This window comes from Canis lupus, chromosome 4, assembly GCF_048164855.1.
Source record: "Canis lupus baileyi chromosome 4, mCanLup2.hap1, whole genome shotgun sequence".
NCBI classification, from domain to species: Eukaryota; Metazoa; Chordata; class Mammalia; order Carnivora; family Canidae; genus Canis; species Canis lupus.
The window spans coordinates 8844064-8864958 of record NC_132841.1 but is presented as its reverse complement, the minus strand read 5'-3'; the positions used below and the strand labels follow the sequence as shown (position 1 = coordinate 8864958).

Here is a 20895-nt window from a genome sequence, read left to right as displayed (position 1 = left end):
AAAAGCCAAGGGAAATTTGTCTGGCAGAGGGAGAAACTTGGCTGAAGCCAACTTTGTTATGAGTTAGCTTCCTGCTGCCATCTAATGGCACAGATGTAGATATGAATGTGTATGTGTATATACATGGATATCACACACACACACACACACACACACACACACACACACACTTTCCATTGCTGTAAGCCTGTATCTGGGTTTCAATTCTTTCACTTTCATTGATTAAGATGTTAATACTGGAAGCAGTATTAGAGATCATATAGTCTACCTGTTTCATTCTACTGTGGGGAACTTGAGTAAAACATGTATTTTCCTGCATGAGAATCTTTTTATCTCATCTCATTGACCCTCACCACAATTTTTTCCCCACAATTTTGAGACCTAAAAAAAAAATGGAGATGTTGCTCTATTTTTCTACATGAAATGGAGTCATGAGGGTGGAGGGTAAGTGGGCAAGTGGTTTTGCCACTTTTTATTGAAAATAATTTTTTAAAAAGATTTTATTCATTTATTCATGAGAGATAGAGAGAGAGAGAGAGAGAGAGAGAGGCAGAGACATAGGCAGAGGGAGAAGCAGGCTCCCTGCAGAGAACCTGATGTGGGACTTGATCCCAGGACCCCAGGATCATGCCTTGAGACAAAGGCAGACACCTAAACACTGAGCCACCCAGGCGTCCCTAAAAGAATTTTTAGAGAAGATTTTATTTATTTATTTGAAGAGAGAGAGAGAGCGAGCACAAGTGGTAGGGGGCAGAGGCAGAGGGAGAAACAGACTTCCCACTGAGGAGGGAGCCTGATGCAGGGCTCCATCCCAGAGGATGGATAAATGTTTGTCAGGGGCCTTGCATATTTTCCACCATGGCTACCTCTAGCACCCAGATTAGGCTATGCCTCCAAATGGCAAGAAGCAGAATTTTATTAAAATGGAGGCAAATCCAGACTTTTTCTAGGTAACTGCACATAGTTAAGTAGTTTTTGTACATTGTAGGAATCAGGACAAAGTGATTGCAATTTGAAAGTCAGGTTGTGAACCAGGGCTATGTTAGTTCACTTCATGGTTAGGAGTGAGGAATGGGTGAGAGAGAGGGGGTAGAGTGGAGACAGAGAGAATGAGAATGAGCAAATATGACTATCAGTAGTCAGTTGTCAGTAGTCTGACTATAAGACTCTGTGTTAGTGACTGAATAGGTAGCATGATGTCAGAGCAGCAGAAAGATGCCACAAAAGAAGTGAATACAAGGGTTAAGATTACAAGAGCATTCTAAAACTTAATGCCAGTGTTCAGAGGACAGAGACCCTGCAGGAATTAAAGGGAGGAAATAAACAGGAAACCAAGACCGAGCATCAGTGTCCAGGATATATGGCAAGGGGGCAAAATACCTGGCAAGGGTCTCTGCTCAGACCAAGGGTCTGGGCAACACAAGTACAGGTATCTAAAGGAAGAAGCTAATTTGCTGATGAACCACATTGCTGCCTTTTCCCAGAGAGCTTGGATCATTGTGAAGGCCAGGAATAGATCTGTAAGTCCAGCCAGTCTAGGCCTCAGTTGGAGAGAGAAAGGGAAGTTGGCTGGAGCAGGGGATTGCAGCCTTGCACAGCTCCTGACAGCCATGATTGCCAGCCTCGGCACTCAAATGCCTACCTCCTAGGAGGCCAACCTTCATTTGCTGTTCATTTAGTCAAAATACTGCACTAGACAACTATGAAAAAAGAACAGGCCATTGTTCCTTCTGTCAAGATGCTTACAGATTCACAGGGAAAGAAAACACACTCAAGAAAAAGTAAACGACTATCCATTGCCTGGTAAGTATTTAAAAATTCCCCACTGTGTGTGAAAGGAGGCTTCTATGCAGAGGGAGATTCCATCTCTAAGGCCATGCTCCTCCTTGGACCAGTAGCATCAGTGTCCCATGGGAGTCTGTTAGAAGTGCAGATTCTCAGGCTCTACTCCTAACTTACTAAATCAGAGTGTCTGGATGTGGGGCCAAGGGATCTGCATTAAACAAGCTCTGGGGAAATTCTTACGCATAGCTTGGAAGCACTGCATTTAGGAGTACAGGGGAGGATGGGGAGTCATACCAGGAGGCAGGAAGGGAAAGAAGGAAATCAGGTAGGGATGAGTGATGTAAGAAAGAGAGAGGGACTGATTGTGAATGTATAGCTTTCCAAGCCTTTAGTTAGAGACTGAAAGACTGTAAGAGTGGAGAACAGGGCACATTTGTTTAGGGAACATTAGATTCCGTTTACTCCTTTAGAGATCTACAGGGCACATGAACACATTACAGGCATGAAAGTTCCTTTTATTTTTTTATTTTTTTTAAAGATTTTATTTATTTATTCATGATAGACAGAGAGAGAGACAGAGAGAGAGAGAGAGAGAGAGGCAGAGACACAGGCAGAGGGAGAAGCAGGCTCCATGCAGGGAGCCCGACATGGGACTCGATCCTGGGACTCCAGGATCACACCCTGGGCCAAAGGCTGGCGCTAAACTGCTGAGCCACCCAGGAATCCCCAAAAGTGTGTGTGTGTATATATATATATATATATATTTCTTTTTTTTAAAAAACAAGTTTTGACCCTTTGCTAACTCAGAGTGTGGTCTGATGACCAGGAGCATCAGCACCCTGGCGAGTTTGATAGGAATGCAGAATCTCAGGTACCACCCCAGAATCAGAATCTTCATTTAACAAGATCCCAAAGGTGACCCATAATACACATTAACGTTGAGAAGTGCTAGGCTAGCCTGTGGAACCTCTTTTCATGGAACATAATAGTCTTTCTGTGGAACTCTTTGGAAATGCTGCTTTAGGTAAAGGGAAGCCAATAATTTTGAGCAAGAAACCAGAATGGAAGTGGACTTAACCCTTGTGCCTCACCACACAAGGCAACGTCTCAAAAATCCCAGGTGGGAACCTTTCCCTGACTCTTCACACTTACTCCTAGGGAAAACTTCCAGTCATTCTCTTCCACTGCAGGAGATCTCATTGGGTCACGAAGCTCAGCAGACTATACTGGCCAGAGCCACAGCAGCAAGCTGTAAACCACTAGTCCATAAGCTCTTTGGTCTCATGGGAACTAAAATATCTGCTCATTAACGTGGAAGCCAGCCATCATTCATAGTGATGTCCATGTTCTAGTGCTTCATCCAAGTGTTTGTCGTATCTTTGGACCCCTGTTAACTGAAGACCCAGTCAGTCATTTAATGGTCTATATTTCTGGGCAGTTTTTAGCTAAAACTAAAATCACTGGACGCAAATCACTGGACGAGAGGCTAAAGGAGCTGCTAAAGGAGCTTTAAACTCTTTTTAAAAGAGTTGTCTTTTCAAACATGGTTGTTTAATTACAATTATCTTATTTTGGAAATAACTTTGAAAATTACTGCCCTAAAAGGTCATGCTGAATTATTCTCTAGTTGTTGTGAGTTTTTGAAAGCAAGAATCTTGCTAGTCTTTTTTAGATGACTTTAACAAAGATTTTATATTTTTTATTTTTTTTATTCCTTCCTGTTATGAGTCAGAACTCTGATAAAAGAGCCACTCAGTGATACGGTTTGAGATGCTTAGGCCACAAGGGCCACAATCAGATGTGAACGTTTCCCTCCTTGGGGGAATTCTGGAGGTGAGGGTTCGACAGTAAAGGTTTCCTGGCAACTTCGGCCATCTAGTGCCTGGCACGAGAGGCGGTGTCACCACACCTCTTCTGGCTTCCTCTGTAAAGGTATGCGTCTTGATGCAGGACCCAGCTAAGGACAGCAGCTACGTGGCACATTCTGTAAAGGCTGCGGGAGGAGAGATTGGGAGGAGGTAGTTCAGACCCCAGAGCGCGCACAGACCGGCTCTTCTCTGCCTTTCCGTCCCGTCCCCTCGCCGTCCTTTCTTTGGGCTCCTGTGCCCCAACCCTGCCTCCCAAGAAAGGTGGAGCCTTCAGAGGCCTCTCACCTGCCACATGCTGCGTCTCCCCCCCATTCTGTTCTCTGCAGGGGAGGTTGGTTACCCTGACTCAAAATTCCCTAGAATCCAGTAGATGTCGTGTCTTCGTATAGACAGGCCCGTATCGGTGATTTATCGTTTTAAACCGATTTTCACGATAACCAAAGTGGCACATGCTCATTTGGGAACACAGACAAAATAAAAGGGCCCCATCATCTCCGCACCTGTTTATTACTTCTATTAGGGGGTCCCCGTAGCGGAGTGGGCGTGGGTAAGACATTCTGGCGTGGGGAGGCAAATCACTGGACGAGAGGCTAAAGGAGCTGCTAAAGGAGCGGGGTGAGGGATGGCGATCCCCCCCCCCCCCCGCCGCGTGCACACAGCGCGCTGGGCCGCAGACGTGGGACCAGGCGGGTGCGGGGGCCGCGGGGCTCCCAAGGGCGAGCTCGGGCTGCGTCTGCGCTCCCGGCTGCACCTGGCGGCGGGAGGCAGCACCCTCTTCAAATAGATCCAGCAAGTTATGTTTAAATATGGAAAAGCAAAAAAAAAAAAAAAAACCCCAAAATGGTTCATACTTCCACTCTCCAGGTAACCTCTCCGGACATAAAAAAAAATTGCAGGACACAAGCTTGAAATATGCAAAACAGCATAGGAGTTTAAAAATGGATAATAAACAGCTTTCTTTCCCAGCAGTCCCTCAGTCCCTGTTACCGAGATAATCATTTTTATGTTCCCCCCAAATATGTGTGTGTATTTAACATGTATATAGACTGTATTTTTACTCTTCATTCTTCTGCTCTTTTTTCACTCCATCTTTCTTAGGGCTATTTCTACATTGGCACATCTAGATCTAATACTTTTTAAAGGTGTGTAGGATCCATTGGTAAGATACTATGATTTATTTAGCTTGGTTCCTACTCATGGACATTTAGGTTTCTAGTATTTCACTAGCACAGCAATGCAAAGACCATACACTCACATCTGTCTGGTAATATCTTTGCCGGAATATTCTATAGGGAAAAGTCCTAGGTGTAGAAGCACTAAGTCATACATATACAGAACCACACTTTAAAAAAGTATAAAAATAAAATAATATTTTATTATTTAAAAGTAGATTTATTTTATTTTTTTTTAATTTTTATTTATTTATGATAGTCACAGAGAGAGAGAGAGAGAGAGAGAGAGAGGCAGAGACTCAGGCAGAGGGAGAAGCAGGCTCCATGCACCGGGAGCCCGACGTGGGATTCGATCCCGGGTCTCCAGGATCGTGCCCTGGTCCAAAGGCAGGCGCCAAACCGATGCGCCAACCAGGGATCCCTAAAAGTAGATTTAATAGTAGTAGGTAGATTATATCAAATTGCACTTTAAAAGGTTGCACAAATTGATACCCTCACTGAAATGTGAATGAGATTTAACATCTTTTTATCTGTAGAAATGGCAGTTATTTCTTCTGTGAATTACTTGTTCATATTCTTCGCTTATTTTTCCATTGTGTTCAACTTTTTTCTTACTGATTTGGCTACACTTGTTAAATAAAGGAAATTATCTTTTGTCTGTCATTGTGTTTGTAACTGTTTTCCCCAATTTATCTTCTATGTTTTAACTTCGTGTTTGATTATTGGTTTTGGTTTGGTTTTTCTGACAGAGAAATTTTAACATTTTATGTGGCAAATTTGGCAGAGTGCCTTTAGTCTCGTGAGTTTTCTGTCTTATTTGAAAAGCCTCCCCCACTACTATATAGTAAGTAAGCAAGTCAAAAAGTAAATAAATAAATTCACTCATGCTTTCAATTTTGTTCAATATTTTATATTTTCAATTTTAAAAAGTAATCTCTACCTTCAACAAGGGGCTTGAACTCATGACTCCAAAATTAAGAGTTGCATGCTCTACTGACCAAGCCAGCCAGGTGCTCCTACTCATACTTTTAATTTAAAATATACACACAACATTTGTTGTTAGGAAAGTCAGATGTTCAATGAAGAAAGTTAAAAAAATACATAAGCAAAAGCAAAGAATCCTGTAGCCTAATTGTTAGAACGTCACTATAACAGATAGTTTATTCAAATCAAAAAGATTTGAATCTTTTTAAAAGACAGCTTTATTAAGATATAATTGATATATCACAGAATTCACTCATTTTAAGTAAATGATTTTTAGTGAAATTAGAGAACTGTGCAGTCATCACCACAATCTAATTTTAGAATGTTTTCATCACCCTGGAAAGAAGCTTGTGTCTCATTTATGGCCATTCCCTGTTCTCACTGCCTAGCCCTGGCAACCACTAATTTGCTTTCTGCCTCCATGGATTTGGCTTTTCTAGACATTTCATATAAATGGAAATCTACAATATGTTGGATTTTTCATTAGTCTTCTTTTCTTAGTATAATGTTTTTGATGTCCATCTATATCATAGCTTGTATCACTACTTCATTGTCTTTATTGCTGAGTAGTATTTCATTGCCTGGATGTAGCACGTTTTGTCCAACCGTTGATCAGTTGACAAACATTTTCGTTGTTTCCTATTTTCAGCTATTCTGAATAAAGCTGCTATGAATATTTGTCTACAAGTTTTTTTGTGGAGGTGTTTTCTTTTTTTCCCAGGTGTATACTTAGGAGGGAAATTGCCCGGTCATGTGTTCACTCTATATTAACATTTGGATTATATTGTTGAGGTCCTTATTTGAAGCAGTCTGATTTGAAACCTTCACTAGAAAATGAAGGCAGGAGTTTCTGGGGGAAAACCCTGAGACACAAGACCTACTTGGTATAATTAAAGTTACAGAAATTTAGATAGGGCCTAAGGTTATCTTCGGGTGTTCTTCTAACAGAATGTTAAGATGGGTTTCTTCCTGTCTAAATTTCGATTGAGGCACTAATGTAATGGACATCAAATACCAAAATAAATATGAGATTGAGTCTGACATAGGCAAAATTTAGAAAAGATCAAGGTTATAAAAGAATCAGAGGAGACACTTGTATACTTCTGTTCATAGCAACATTATTCATAATAGCCAAAAGGTGGAAGCAACCCAAGTGTCCATCAATATATGAACAGATAAAAAGTTGTGGTCTAACTGTGCAGTGAAATATTTTTCAGCCTTAAAAAGGAAGGAAACTCTGACCCATGCTACAACACAGATGAACCTGGAAGATATTATGCTGAGAGAAATAAGCCAGGCACAAAGGGCAAATACTGTATGACACCACTTATAAGAGATGTCTAGAGGAGTCAAATTCATAGAAACAGAAAATAGAATGGTGGTCGCCAGGGGTTGAGTGTAGGGGGTTAGGGAGTTACTGTTTTTGTTTCATGGGAACTAAGTTCCAGTTGGGGAAGATGAAAAAATTCTGGAGGTTGATGGTAGTGATGGTTGCACAACAACATGAATGTAATTGAACTGTGTACCTAAAAAAGGTGTATCTTATGTTATATGTAGTAGAATACCTAAAAAAACACACAAAAAATGGGGTAACAGAGGATAGTGAGAAGAGGGACATTCACACCATGCCCTGTCTCCACACTTGCTCCTTGCCTGCCCAAGGCCAGGGAGAGGAGCTTCAGTGGACTCTGAGAGCTCCATGTGTTTGCTGAAGTTAGGGCATGTTTGGAATGGGGTCTGAACCTTCCTGGGAAATGAAGATGGTGAGGGGTAGGTTCACTAACCAGGAGTGGAGTCAGGCACTTGCTGCTGCTGTCTTGGGAATATGGAGGCCAAGGATTCCTGAGTATTTCCTGTTGAGCAGGAATACCTCCAGCACTGTCTGGAGCCTTATGGAAGTCCTGACCAAGAGAATCCACCAGGGAAAGCAGGGGGCCTTCAACAGCAAAAGACTGTGTGGAGTGGATGGGGGTGGAGCCTGGGGGGGCGGGCAGGAGGGTGTGTGGGAGAAAGAAGGTAGTGGTGGGCTGGATTGACTCCAAAGGAACCCTGCTACATAGCTGCTTAGAAATGAGGCTCCAGGTAAAACATTCCTGCTTACTCACCAAGATCCACCAACCCGCTCTATGTGATCTTTGTGCACAAACTTTAATAACAGCAAAAGCAGTCCAAAAGAAAGGTCTTACAATTTTATTTATCTTTCTTCTGAGTTTAGAACAATAGGCTAGAAGTTGAGTACAGTGGCTTCCCTTTATCTGCAGTTTCAATAAGGCACAGTCAACTGCCCCCCCCACCCCGGAAGCAGATGATCCTCCTTCTGCTGAATCTGCCAGAGGCCATTAGCAGCCTAACTGCACCTCACGCTAGGTCAGGGTGTGCATCACTCCCTTCACGCTAGCTCATCAGGAAGCATATCATCAGCGCACATTGTCACAAGAGGGGCGAGTACTGAACAATACAAGATTTTGAAAGAGTCCACATTCGCATAACTTTTCTTACCGTATAATTGTTCTATTTTATTTTTAGTTATTGCTGTTAATCTCTTACTGTACCTAATTTATAAGTTAAACTTTATCAAATGTATATATAGGAATTAACACAGTATACCAGGAGTTTGGTAGCATCCCCGATTTCAGGCATCCACTGGGGGGTCTTGAAACACATCCCCTATGGATAAGGGGGAGCACCATATGTGGGTGAGTTATAATCTAAAGCCTTGTGTATGCATTGCCAGTGAGTGCTCTGCAACATTTAGGGAAACCACAGAAGGAGATCATAGAGCCGTTTCTCCTGAAGAACTATGAGGAGGACGGATGCCAGCTGAGCAGACCAAATTTAATTTTTACAGACCTTGTAAATTTTGGAACTCTAGATAGATTACCATGAGAAAGAGAAGTGGACAAGAAAATAAAAATTTATTTATTTATTTAAAAAAGATTTCATTTATTTGTTCATGAGAGATACAGAGAGACAGGCAGAGACACAAGCAGAGGGAGAAGCAGGCTCCATGTGGGGAGCCTGATGTGGGACTCCATCCCATGACCCCAGGATCACGACCCCAGCCAAAGGCTGATGGCTCAACCACTGAGACACCCAGGTGCCCTGAAAATAAAAATTTAAACATCTCTCTGTTCTAGATGACTCTATCATATACAAGTCGAATTCTATGAGGTGTCGTATTTGTTTCTCAGAAACACTCAGCAGCCTGATCAGTTTTTAAAGGGAATTACTATTTGTATATGAATTTGGTAGTATGCGTGTCTTATTAGAATTGTCCCTAGTGCTTTTAGTTGTACCTCATTTAAAATTTTGAGTAAGGGAAGTTCTAGAACATGTAATGAATGTATCTATTCAAATACAAATTTGTTTATTCAAGTATATTTTATCTAGAAATGTTCTTTTTCTATCCTTTCTTTCTAGTCTGCAACTCCTCAAGGACTTCCAGTATTTTGGGATCTTAAATCAACTGCTGCACAGGCTCTTAGATGCATAGAGATCTTATATTTTAATGCATTTGTTTGTTGTCCTGGAGTATAGACTTTATTATTTAGCAACCAAAGGTGAACACAGGTTCACAGGAACCTAAAAAATCGTACAAAGGTCCTTAAAAAACATAGATGTATTCCGCTTATCTTTTTATTTCTGTTTTTGTTTGTTTTTCTCTGACATCTCTGTGGGGAAATTATTGCTGTATTTTCTCCTTGTATTCTTTTTTTTTTTTAATATCCTTTTATTTATTTATTTATGATAGTCACAGAGAGAGAGAGAGAGAGAGAGAGAGGCAGAGACATAGGCAGAGAGAGAAGCAGGCTCCGGCACCGGAGCCTGATGTGGGATTCGACGCTGGGTCTCCAGGATCACGTCCTGGGCCAAAGGCAGGGGCCAAACCACTGCGCCACCCAGGGATCCCTTCTCCTTGTATTCTTGAAGTCAGGTATCGAGTAGCCAAAATTCATGATTTGACAAAAAAGAGATGGTGTGATGAATGTGGGTGGACCCAATATCAATATAAGAGACCTGATGAAAGTTCTAAAGTCCCAGTGAATTTTGAAAATCTTTACACAACACCCAAAGGGAACTGCAATAAGGAATATCTAACACATTAGGGAAATGTATCTCAGCCTAGGTAGAGTCCAGCCATGCTCCACACACATGGAATAGAGTAAGATCCACAATGTCCATTTCACCTAATACATTTGGACCTTGGCCAAACTACAGCTTTCACAATGACTTGGAAATATATAATGTACATGGACAAATGACCAGTAAACTTCAACATCTGTTTTTTATCTTGAATGTGTTTCTTTGTCTTGTCACTGTGGAAAAAAATCCCGGAAAAGTCTTGAAAGTTAATTAGCTCCAAATTTACTTTAGGAAAGTAGGGCCAAAGAGTTTTGATGACAAATTTGTCTTTGTTCCAGCTGCCAAGCTGGTCTTTGACCCCTTGATTTAACATGGGTGATTATTTATTTGCACATAGGTCCTTTGTTGTTGTTTTCTTTCAATACAGAAATCTCTTTCCTGGAATAGGCACCTGGCTTCTGATTCCCATTTGCAAAGAATTTGCCATTTCAAATAAGCTTTAAAGTACTGTACTAAATATCTTTCATATTAAATTTGTAGGCATTATAGAGGAAATGTGTTATAATAATATGTGTTTTTTTTCAATTTTATTTTTTCCCAAACTAATGCATTTTCTTTAAAAACTCTAATTTTCTGCTCTGCTTACATATGTTTACTACACATACACATATCTTTCTATACTCTTGTCTTTTTCTTTTTGGTTTTAAGATTTTATTTATTTATTCATGAGAGACACAGAGAGGCAGAGACATAGGCAGAGGGAGAAGTAGGCTTCTCGAGGGGAGCCCAATATGGGACTTGATCTCAGGACTCCTGGACCACGCCCTGAACTGAAGGCAGTTGCTTAACCACTGAGTAACCCAGCCATCCCCATACTCTTGTCTTTTTCATTTTACTTAAAAATATGTTCTTTTGATACAGGTGGAGGTGAAAATTATTAATTTAACCCGAGCTTTTAAGATGATCAGTGATGGTCCATTGTGTTGGACGATCAAAATTTGACTCAATTCCACCTCATTCTAGTATAATCACAAAGCTTCTGATGGGCAATCTTATTTGAAAAAATAGCTTTTTACAAATACACACATATTTGAGAATTATATGTTCACATATACATTGTATATCTATCTATATCTATCTATCTATCTATCTATCTATCTATCTATCTATCTATCTATCTATAGATATATATGAAGGAATCCACTGATACATACACATTATACCTCTTTCTCTATTTTAGGGCAAAAGGCTTTTAGGATAAAATGAACAGACTCAAATGAAAGATTTGGGATCTCCGTCCTCTTTCAGTTCCTGATCTAATGACGATCCATGCTAGCTCTCTGCTGTAATGGGAAAGGCATAGAAGAACACTTAGGATTGTCGGCTCATTTCTTCTAAGCAGCAAAACTTGTCTACTCGTCTCACTCTGCACACTGTGACACTTTGTAGGGTCAGAAACTGTGTCTGTGAGCCAGCCAGGAGATAGATTTCTCTGTTGGGCTTAATCAACCTCTGCTGCCCTTTGGTCTTTGTGGAGGTCCTGGGATTGCAGGTTCTGGACCCAGTCCAAGGAAGCTTGACTTCCTTGCCAAAATCCATGTGAATAACTAGAAGAGTTCCCCACCCCCTTTTTTTTTTAGATATGAATTTGAGGGTCATTCATTCTCTCATATAAACATTAGCATAAACAACTTATTTTCTCCTTGGGGATCCTGCTCTATCCTGTTATCCTGTTACTGGACCCTTCTATGGGTCAACCAGATTCTTATCTTTTTTTTTTTTTTTTTTTTTTTAAGATTTTCTTATTTATTCATGAGACACAGAGAGAGAGAGAGAGAGAGGCAGAGACACAGGCAGAGGGAAAAGCAGGTCCCATGCAGGGAGCCCGATGTGGGACTCTATCCCGGGTCTCCAGGATCATGCCCTGGGCCGCAGGCATGCGTTAAACCACTGAGCCACCCCGGGATCCCACAAACTGAAAAATCTGAAACAAAATGTGAACATTGTGGTAACATAGTTGAGAGTAAATTTATGTTGCCATGGTTTCAAAATAAAATACGCTTTAATTAGTAAAGGAAAATTTGATAATTTTATTAAAATAAATTTTACTACTATGGCAACTCAAACATGAAGGCAATAAATAGAAAACCACAGTGTGACACAATATCACATTTGTAGGTGACCTGAGATTGGAACTGAGAGATTGGATTCTTGTTAGGAAAACACAGTGCTTTGGTCAACATCTAGGTCTTGCTATTGGCAGATTGTTATGGAGAAACATTTCCTTGCTTAGTCTGCTTTGCCTTTATGGAGCCTAATTACAGTCATGTCTAAAAAAACTGTAAATCTATAATGCATGACTTTGTAATTTTTCAAAATGACTTTTACTGTAGATAGTGATCTAGTAAATTAATATTTTATAGTTAACTATTACTCAGTCGTTGGATATTTAAGTTTGTAGTTCTGCTTTTTCCTTTCCTGTTTGTTGTTTTTTTGGCTCTCTTGCAATACTTTCTTAGGATAAGTTTCGGGGAACAAAATTCTCAAAGCATTGTTCATATTTACTTTTCTTATTTAAACATATTCCCCCCTTTTACTTGCTTGGCTGTTTTTGTTCTCATTTTTTTTTAGAATCATGAAATGGTTTGGTCATAGAGAAAAGTATAGAGAATGTTCTCAAATCTGTAAGACCTTTTCTTCTGCTGCTTAAGCCCTTGTGTTAACTAAAGGAACATCTAATGAATGGAAAGCTCCTCCTTCAGTGCTTTAGGAATGTGGTTTTGAGATCAAGTAAAAACACTAAGTCTTTTTGTTTTCAACTAACATCTTTTTTTTTTTAATTTAAATTCAATTAGCCAACACCTAGTACATTATTAGTTTCAGATGTAGTGTTCAATAATACTTCAGTTGTGTATAACACCCGGTGCTCATCCCATCACATGCCCTCCTCACTGCCTGTCACCCAGTTACCCCATCCCCCTCCACATCCCCTCCAGCAACCCTGTTTTTTCCCAGAGTTAAGAATCTCTCATTATTTGTCTCCCTCTCTGATACTTGCCATTCAGTTTTCCCTCCCTTCCCCTATGATCCTCTTCCCTGTTTCTTATATTCCCCATATGAGTGAAACCATATGATAATTGTCTTTCTCTGATTGACTTTTTTCACTCAGCATAATATCATCCAGTTCCATCCATGTCAATGCAAATGGTAAGTATTCATCCTTTCTGATGGCTGAGTAATATCCCATTGTGTATATATATATTTGTGGTATATATATATCTTCTTTATCCATTCATCCGTCGTTGGACATCTTGGCTCCTTCCACAGTTTGGCTCTTATTCACATTGCTGTTAATGAACATTGGGATACAGGTGCCCTTTCGGATCAGAACACTACAAGGTTTTTACTGATCATTTATTATGTACAGTGAACACAGACCAAAACACAAAAAAGATTCTACAAATTTTGACTTGAGCTAATTCACTCCAGTCCAGAGGCTATTCAGAAGTTTCTTCCTTCCTGGGCCAGAGGTGGGCTTGCATTAAGAGCTGGTCTCTCACTAGTGGCACATTTACTTTGGTGGGATTGGAGGGTGGGATGCAGTATCTGAAGCTGAGTGGAAGGCCATAATTTATACCGGGGCACAGAGACATCTGGATATGCTGAAGGTGGCAGAGCATGCCTGCCTCGTCCTTTCACTTTGAATGAACTGCCCTCATAGCCTGTCTTGCATTCAGGGAAGATGAGATGATGACAGTCCTCCCATCTCCATTCATGCACAGTCTGAGATGGCCCAGGCAGTCTGAGGGAGGGGATGTTGGGTCTATTAGGAGGGGACCTTGGAAGAATCCTGTCTTTCTAAATGGATTTCTTCCTAATGGAGAGAAGTTACCTGGAGCATTACTTCTTGTTGCATGTTTTGGCTTACTTCTACCATCTAGTGGCCATTTTTGAGAAGCTCTTTTCCCTTTATTTTTAAAAGTATATTCATGTAGGCAGACATTTATATATGTCAATCCCTGTTTTCTTTAAAGATATTAGGAGCAAAATACCATTGTATCACAAAGGGAAGTGCACTGCAAGCACCAAAAATGAAAGGTGCTCAAAGTGGGCAATTGGGGCAGGCACATGTCTTATTTTGGTTTGTTCCCTTCTACACTGTTTGGATTTTTACTGTCATGTGTGTATGATACTTTTATAATAAGCGTTTTAAGTTGAAAAAAATCTTATTAAAAATACAAATAGACGAACTCAACAATAAGGAGACAAATAACACCATTAAAAATGGGCCGAAGACCTTAAAAGAGACCTCACCAAAGAAGATATTCATATGCAAACAAGCATATAAAAGATACTTCACATAATATATCATCAGGTAAATGCAACTTATAACAAGATACCACTATAATATCTACCAGAATGGCCAAATTTCAAAACTCTGATGACACCAAATCCTAGCAGAGCTGTGGAGCTTTGAGAACTCTCATTCATTTTTTGAGGGACTGCACAATGATACAGCCACCTTGGAATATAATTCAGTGGTTACAAAAACACTTTTGTATACTTTTACCATATGACACACCAATTATGTTTCTTGGTATTTGCTCAAAGGAGGCGAAAATTATGTTCACACAAAAACTGACATGGATGTTTATAGCAGCTTTACTCATAATTGCCTAAACTTGGAAGCAACTGAGATGTCCTTCAGTAGGTAACAGACTATGGTACATCCGGGCAGTGGAATACTATTCAGTGCTAAAAAGAAAAATGAGCTATCAAGCCATGAAAAGACACAGAAGAAACTTCAATGCATATTACTAAATGACAGAAACTAATCTGAAAAGGCTACATGCTATATGATTCCTGTATGACCTTCTGGAAAAGGCAAAACTATGCAGACAGTAAAAAGATCAGTGGTTGCCAGGAGATGGAGGGAGAGGGAGGAGTGATGAATAGGCAAAAGATTTTAAGGTAATCAGACCATTCTGTATGATACTGTCATGATGGATACACATCATTACATATTTGTCCAAACCGATAGAAGGTACAGCACCAAGAATGAACCCTGATGTAAACTCTGCGTGATTATGATGCACCAGCGTAGGCTCATCCATTGTAGGAAATGTAATGCTCGGGTGGGGGTGGTGTTGATAATGGGGGAGGCTGTGTGTATGGATGCAAGGGGCATATGGGAATCCCTGTATCTTTATCTTAATTTTTTGTGAACCTAAAACTGCTCTGTGGAATTTAAGAAACAAATGAACATAGAGGGGGAGAAAGAGGCAAACTAAGGAACAGACTCTAAACTATGGAGAATAAAGGGAGAGCTGAGGGGAGGGGAGTGGGGGATGGGAAAATAGGTGATGGGCGTTAAGGAGGGCACTTATGATGAGCACTGGGTGTTGTATGTAAGTGACGAATTACTAAATTCTACACCTGAAACTAATATTACACTGTATGTTAACTAACTGGAATTTAAATAAAAACTTGAAAAAAACTACTCTAAGAAAAGTTAAAAAATATATAAATAGGGGACATTTTGAGGGGAAATAATTTTTGGCAATTAGAGCAAAAGGAGTACTAAATAAGAATGTGAAAAAAGGTTAAGAAAGAAAACAGTTAAAATGATTATTTTCCAGATAACCTTATATGACATGGAAAACAAAAATTACTTAAAAATTAAATTCACTTCCACCACTTCAATAGATCAAATTAGTTTACAGTTTTCAGCTTTTTTTTTTTTTTTTTTAGTTTATCCAGATGCAAATATGGATGTGGACTCAGAATCACCCAACTCATCATTATGGAAACATCACCATCTACAAAGGAACATGAACAAAAGCAGTAGAATCTTCTTTGCTTGAAATATCTATTGCCAGAAGGGCAAGTTGCTTTTGTAAAACGAATTGTATTTTAATCAGATAGCTTAGCTGATACTATGAGGCCTGGAGCAAACCTTATGGTACAGCAATGGGTCTGTCTGTTGCATAGGTTCTGATGTCTCATTGGCCGAGCTCTTGTTTTTGTGATGATGGACAAGAACTAGGCTCTCCAGCCCTGATTCTCTGGTGAATGCCTGCCAGGGCTGCCATAACAAGTACCACAGACTGGTGTATTTCCACCCAGAAGTAAACCCAGAAGTTTATGTCCTCATGGTTGTGGAGGCTGGAAGCCCAGGATCCGGGTATTGGCAGATTTGGTTTCTCCTAAGGGCATCTCCCTTGTCTTGTAGATGGCTGTCTTCGCTGTTTGTGTCATTTTCCCTCTGTGTGTGTCCATGTCCTGATCTCCTCCTCTCACAGGGACACCAGTGAGATTGGGTTAGGGCCCACCCTAATGAGCTCATTTTACCTTAATTTTCTCCTTAAAGGTCGTTGTCTCCAATTACAGTCACATTCTGAGGACTTCCAACATATAAATTTTGGGGGGATACACTTCACCTATGACACCTGGTTTGGGAGTATGGCTGACAATCTCTGCTCTGCAAAATTGTGTGGTTTTGAGGTCATGTTTAGAAAGCTCCTGGTGCAATGCCTAGCACACAGTAGATGCTCACTGAGCAAGTTATTATCTCTACTTGTTAAGTTTGGATTTTGAATGTCAGATTTTCTTAAACTGGGAGGCACCCATAACAGAACCCAGGGGTTTTCTATATTGGATCAAAGTGCCATTCAGCCAGTTAGGAGCTTGCATGTTCATATTGCATCTCCAGCCTCAACACCATTGCACATGTAACCCCCCTTTAATGAGATACCCTCCCATAGCCTCTTCCCTGAAATCTGTCCTGCTCCTTTTGAACCAAAACACTGCATGTGCTAAACTCATCACTTTCAAGGAATCCTTCTGGACTGGACCTTTCTGGTTCCAATCTCTTAGGTCACTCTGGTTCACCTGTGAGGCAGTAAACCATCCCCCACACTACAGATGGGCTCATGGGTCTGGAGTCCCTCGGTGTCCAGCTCCATTGCCCATATCCTGTGCATGGGCATGGTATTCATTTATACCCTCAGTTTCCCCATTTGTAAAACATACAGCAGTGTAAGGACTGAATAAAATGGTCAAAGTAAAGCCCTTAGCAAAATGGCAATAAACCCTAAGTAAGTTCTTCACTTCTGTCAGCTTTTCTTACTTTTCTTGTGTGCTCCTCATACCTGTTTCTCTCCAGATATCTAATTATGGGAGGAATATCCTGTCAGTGTGCCCATCCAGACTATTGCAATTGACTGAGCGACCCCTGTGGTATTCCTGAGAAAGGGTGGGCAGGTGACTAATGTGAGGGAGGAGCCCAGCAGTGGGCAGCACAGCTCCCAGCCTGCACAGTGTTGCTGGGCTCCAAGGCCTGCTGGTCCTCCCCACCCTGGGCCTCCCCGCAGTTTTTCCCAGCATCTTCCCTCTTCCTCTCCTCAATCACTCTTTCTCCTCTCCTTCCTCTCTACTTGGTTATGAGCATGTTCACCTTATTCTGAAAGGACCTTCTCTTCCCCACATCACACACAGATTTTCCTCCTAAATTTTCCTTTCCTTCTCTGCGAACGTCTTGAAAGAGGAGGCTGTGTACTGAGCTTTAGTTTCTGTGCCATCCACACCTTCCTGAGCTCCTTCACATTTTGGTCCTGTCCCTGAAGCTCCCTGTGAAATAGTTCCCTCTAGCCATTCTTCTTTTCTGTCTTCACGCTCATCAATGTCTCTGTGTTTTTCCTCATTGCGCGTGTCCTGCTTTCCAAAGCTCTCTTCTTCTGATTTTCATGACCTTGCTGTGGATTGTCCCAGGTCTAGTCAGCATTCCTAGTTGGCTCAGAGGATCTCCCAGTTCTGACTATGTGCCTGGGGGCTGGTGCCCAGCTTAGGGGTGTGTGTGGGCAAGTCCATGTGAGGAGAGGAACTGCCAGGGGCCTGATTGGGAAGGCTTTCTGGAAGTGACACCTATACTCCATTCTGCCTCTCTTCCTGTCTTACACCTTTTTTTAAAAAAAATATTTTATTTATTTATTTCATTTGACAGAGAGAGACTGTGCACGTGAGAGTGAGGGGAAGGGCAGAGGGAGAGAGAGAATCTCAAGCAGACACCCCTGCTGAGCATGGAGCCTGATACACAATTTGATCTCATGACCCTGAGATCACGACCTGAGCCAAAGCCAAAAGTCAGACGCTTAACCGACTGTACCACCCAGGCACCATTGTCTTACACCTTTTTTCTCACTCTGCTTCCTGATCCCACTCCTTAAAAGAGGAGTTCTCATTTCAGTGTTCTGTTCTCATTCTACCCCTAATGCTCAATTAGCATATCTATGCAAATAACTCTCCCTTAACCTATCTCCTTAATCTCTTGTCCTTTGCTAGGGGTTTCCAGCCATGTCCCCACCATCCGTCTGCAACTTAATGTCATGGTGTCATTATTTCTTCATTTGTCTGAGCACTTGGTCCTTTCCTTTCAATGTCTTTCATCCCCACCATCTCTGTGACTTTGGCCCTCCCACCTCTTACCCAGGCTCCTCTCTCTGCAGCTTCTCTTGAACCATACCCCCCACCCCGCAATCTGCTTTGTGCAGATCACTCTGCTTGAAAATCTTTAATGGTGCCTACTTGCTGACAGGAAAAAAAAAAAAAAAAGTCCGTGGCTTGGCATTCAAAGCTCTTCATCATGTGGCCTTAACCTCTGTTTCTAAAGTTACTTACTCCAAAACCTCAGCCACATGAGTTCTCAGCTCCGGGTGAGTGGTTCTCTTTGGCAAGCAAGCTGCCCATCTTTGCTCTCACTCTTCCTTGTGCCTGGGAAGCCTTCCCTTCCCACCCCTCCCCTTCTCTTTTAGGGAACTAAAACAGTCTCCTCTTTTAGGAAGACTTTCCAGCCATCTGAGCCCACAGTGCTTTTTCTGCCTTCCTGAACTTCGAACTCACCATTTTTTTAAATCCCTGGCTATCCCGCAAGGAGCTAAGATCCCTGCAGGCAGAACCTGGATCTTACCATGATGCAGAAGGTTTTTGTTTTGTTTTGTTTTGTTTTGTTTTGCAAATCTAGGACTCACGGATTTACCACCATTTACTAACCACAGTGGTGACAGCTCTCTGCTTGGCAGTTTCTTTTTTCTTTCTCTCTCTCTTTTTAAAATATAATTGGAATGATTCCTCCTTGTTTCCTCATATGGTTGTTGTAATAATTGAAAGAGCTAAAGTATGAGAAAATGCTTTGAAACCCTGGGATATGCACGTCCACTATTGTTATCATTTCAGATTACACCTTAGTCCCTTACTTGTTGGTTGATCCTTGTCTCTTTCGTGCTATAAACAGATCTAAACCAGACCGCCCAGCTTTAAGCTTTGCTTGGAAAGAACAGTTGCAAACAGCTATCACTCCTTAAGCCCCAGGACATAAGAAGATTACCAGCTGGGCACCCGGAGCCCGGCTCCTTCTGCCGCGCTGCTCGGATGACGCGGTGCCCGGGAGGAGCAGGTCCTTGCCATCTGTCACGGCGTCTGGCTTACGCTCAAGGACGCAGCTCGGTTCCTCAGCTGACAACACACAGCAGGCCCAGGGCGTGAACCCGAGGAGCTTGGGCACCGTCACACAGGGTGGTTCTCTCCGCCGTGGGGCCAAGCCAGGCAGTCTACACCCCCAGAGGCCCCCGGGGGTGCAGACCGGCTCCTCTCCCTGCACGTGCCACCACCGCTACGCGGTCACTACTGTTGAGGGCTTTTCTCAAAGCGGCGGATGTGTTTGCCTTCTTGCCTCTCTCTTACGGCTCTCGCTTCTCTTCTCCATTTCCCCCAAGTTAGGATCAAAAATGATACATTGAGTCCACTTCATTTACACATGTGCCGGGTTTGACAGCTCTCGAGCCAATTTTGTAGGCTTATTCTTAGCTGGTCCTCCTTGCCCCGAAGCTCGTAGCCTTAGAATTTAAAATGCAGGGGCGCCTGGGTGGCCCGGCCGGTGAGCGGCTGCCTTGGGCTCAGGGCGTGATCGCGGGATCAGGGATCGAGTCCGCATCGGGCTCCCTGCAGGAGGCCTGCTTCTCCCTCTGCCTGTGTCTCTCTCTGCCTCTCTCTCTCTCTCTCTTTCTGTCTCTTATGAATAAATAAATAAAATCTTTAAAAAAAAGAATTTAAAATGCAGAGAATTACAAAGAATCACAAGAAGTGGAAACAATGTTACACCTGGTGACTGAATCTTGTCTCTGCATACCTGCTTGCTTACCGCCTTAGTGCCTGTCCTGTTTTGCTTGTCCGTTCTGTTAATATTTTTTATTAATAAATTAATGGACTTCGTTTTTTCGAGTTTTAGGTTTGCAGAAAAATTGGATAGAAAATACAAAGTTTGGGGCCCCTGGGTGGCTCAGCGGTTGAGCGTCTGCCTTCGGCTCAGGGCGCGATCCCCGGGTCCGGGCACCAAGTCCCCACTGGGCTCCCCGCGGGGAACCTGCTTCTCCCTCTGCCTGTGTCTCTGCCTCTCTCCCTATGTCTCTCATAAATAAATAAATAAATAAAATATTAAAAAAAAAAGAAAATACAGAGTTTCCATATACTTTTCCCTCCCCCTCTCTGAACGGGCTCCCTGTTACTACTATCTTGTGTTAGTGTGGTGCATTTGTTGAGAATTGGTGAGCCAGTATTGATACACTATTATTAATTGAAGTCCATAGACTTCAGAGTCCCATTAGGGTTCACTCTTTGTGCTGTATATTCTGTGGGGTTTGCCAAATGCATAATGACATGTATCCATCATTAATGTGCCATACAGAGTACTTTCACTGTCCTAAAATTCCCCAGAGTTCCACCTATTTGTCCCCTTTTCCCCTCTCCTGCTTCTTGGCATGCTATTAATTTTAATAGGGCCTAGGACAGTGCTGTATCTGGAAGGTGCTAATTATATACCTGTGGGCTGTTTGATAGTAACAGTAACCAAAGAGATGATTCCGTGGATTTAATGTCTATGTGGATGTCAGTACACACTCCTGGTGTGCTCGGGCATTGCTTCAGGAACCACAGTCTCTAGCAAATCATAC

At 41.8% G+C, this 20895-nt stretch overlaps 1 long non-coding RNA gene across 1 annotated transcript; it reads left to right on the top strand.

The window, feature by feature from the left end:
* The first annotated feature begins 2593 nt into the window (after positions 1-2593).
* Positions 2594-20340, top strand: LOC140631810 (uncharacterized). The gene is made up of 3 exons (XR_012029323.1): positions 2594-3717; positions 13062-13099; positions 15644-20340. It is a non-coding gene; the product is annotated as an uncharacterized lncRNA (long non-coding RNA).
* Positions 20341-20895: the final 555 nt, after the last annotated feature.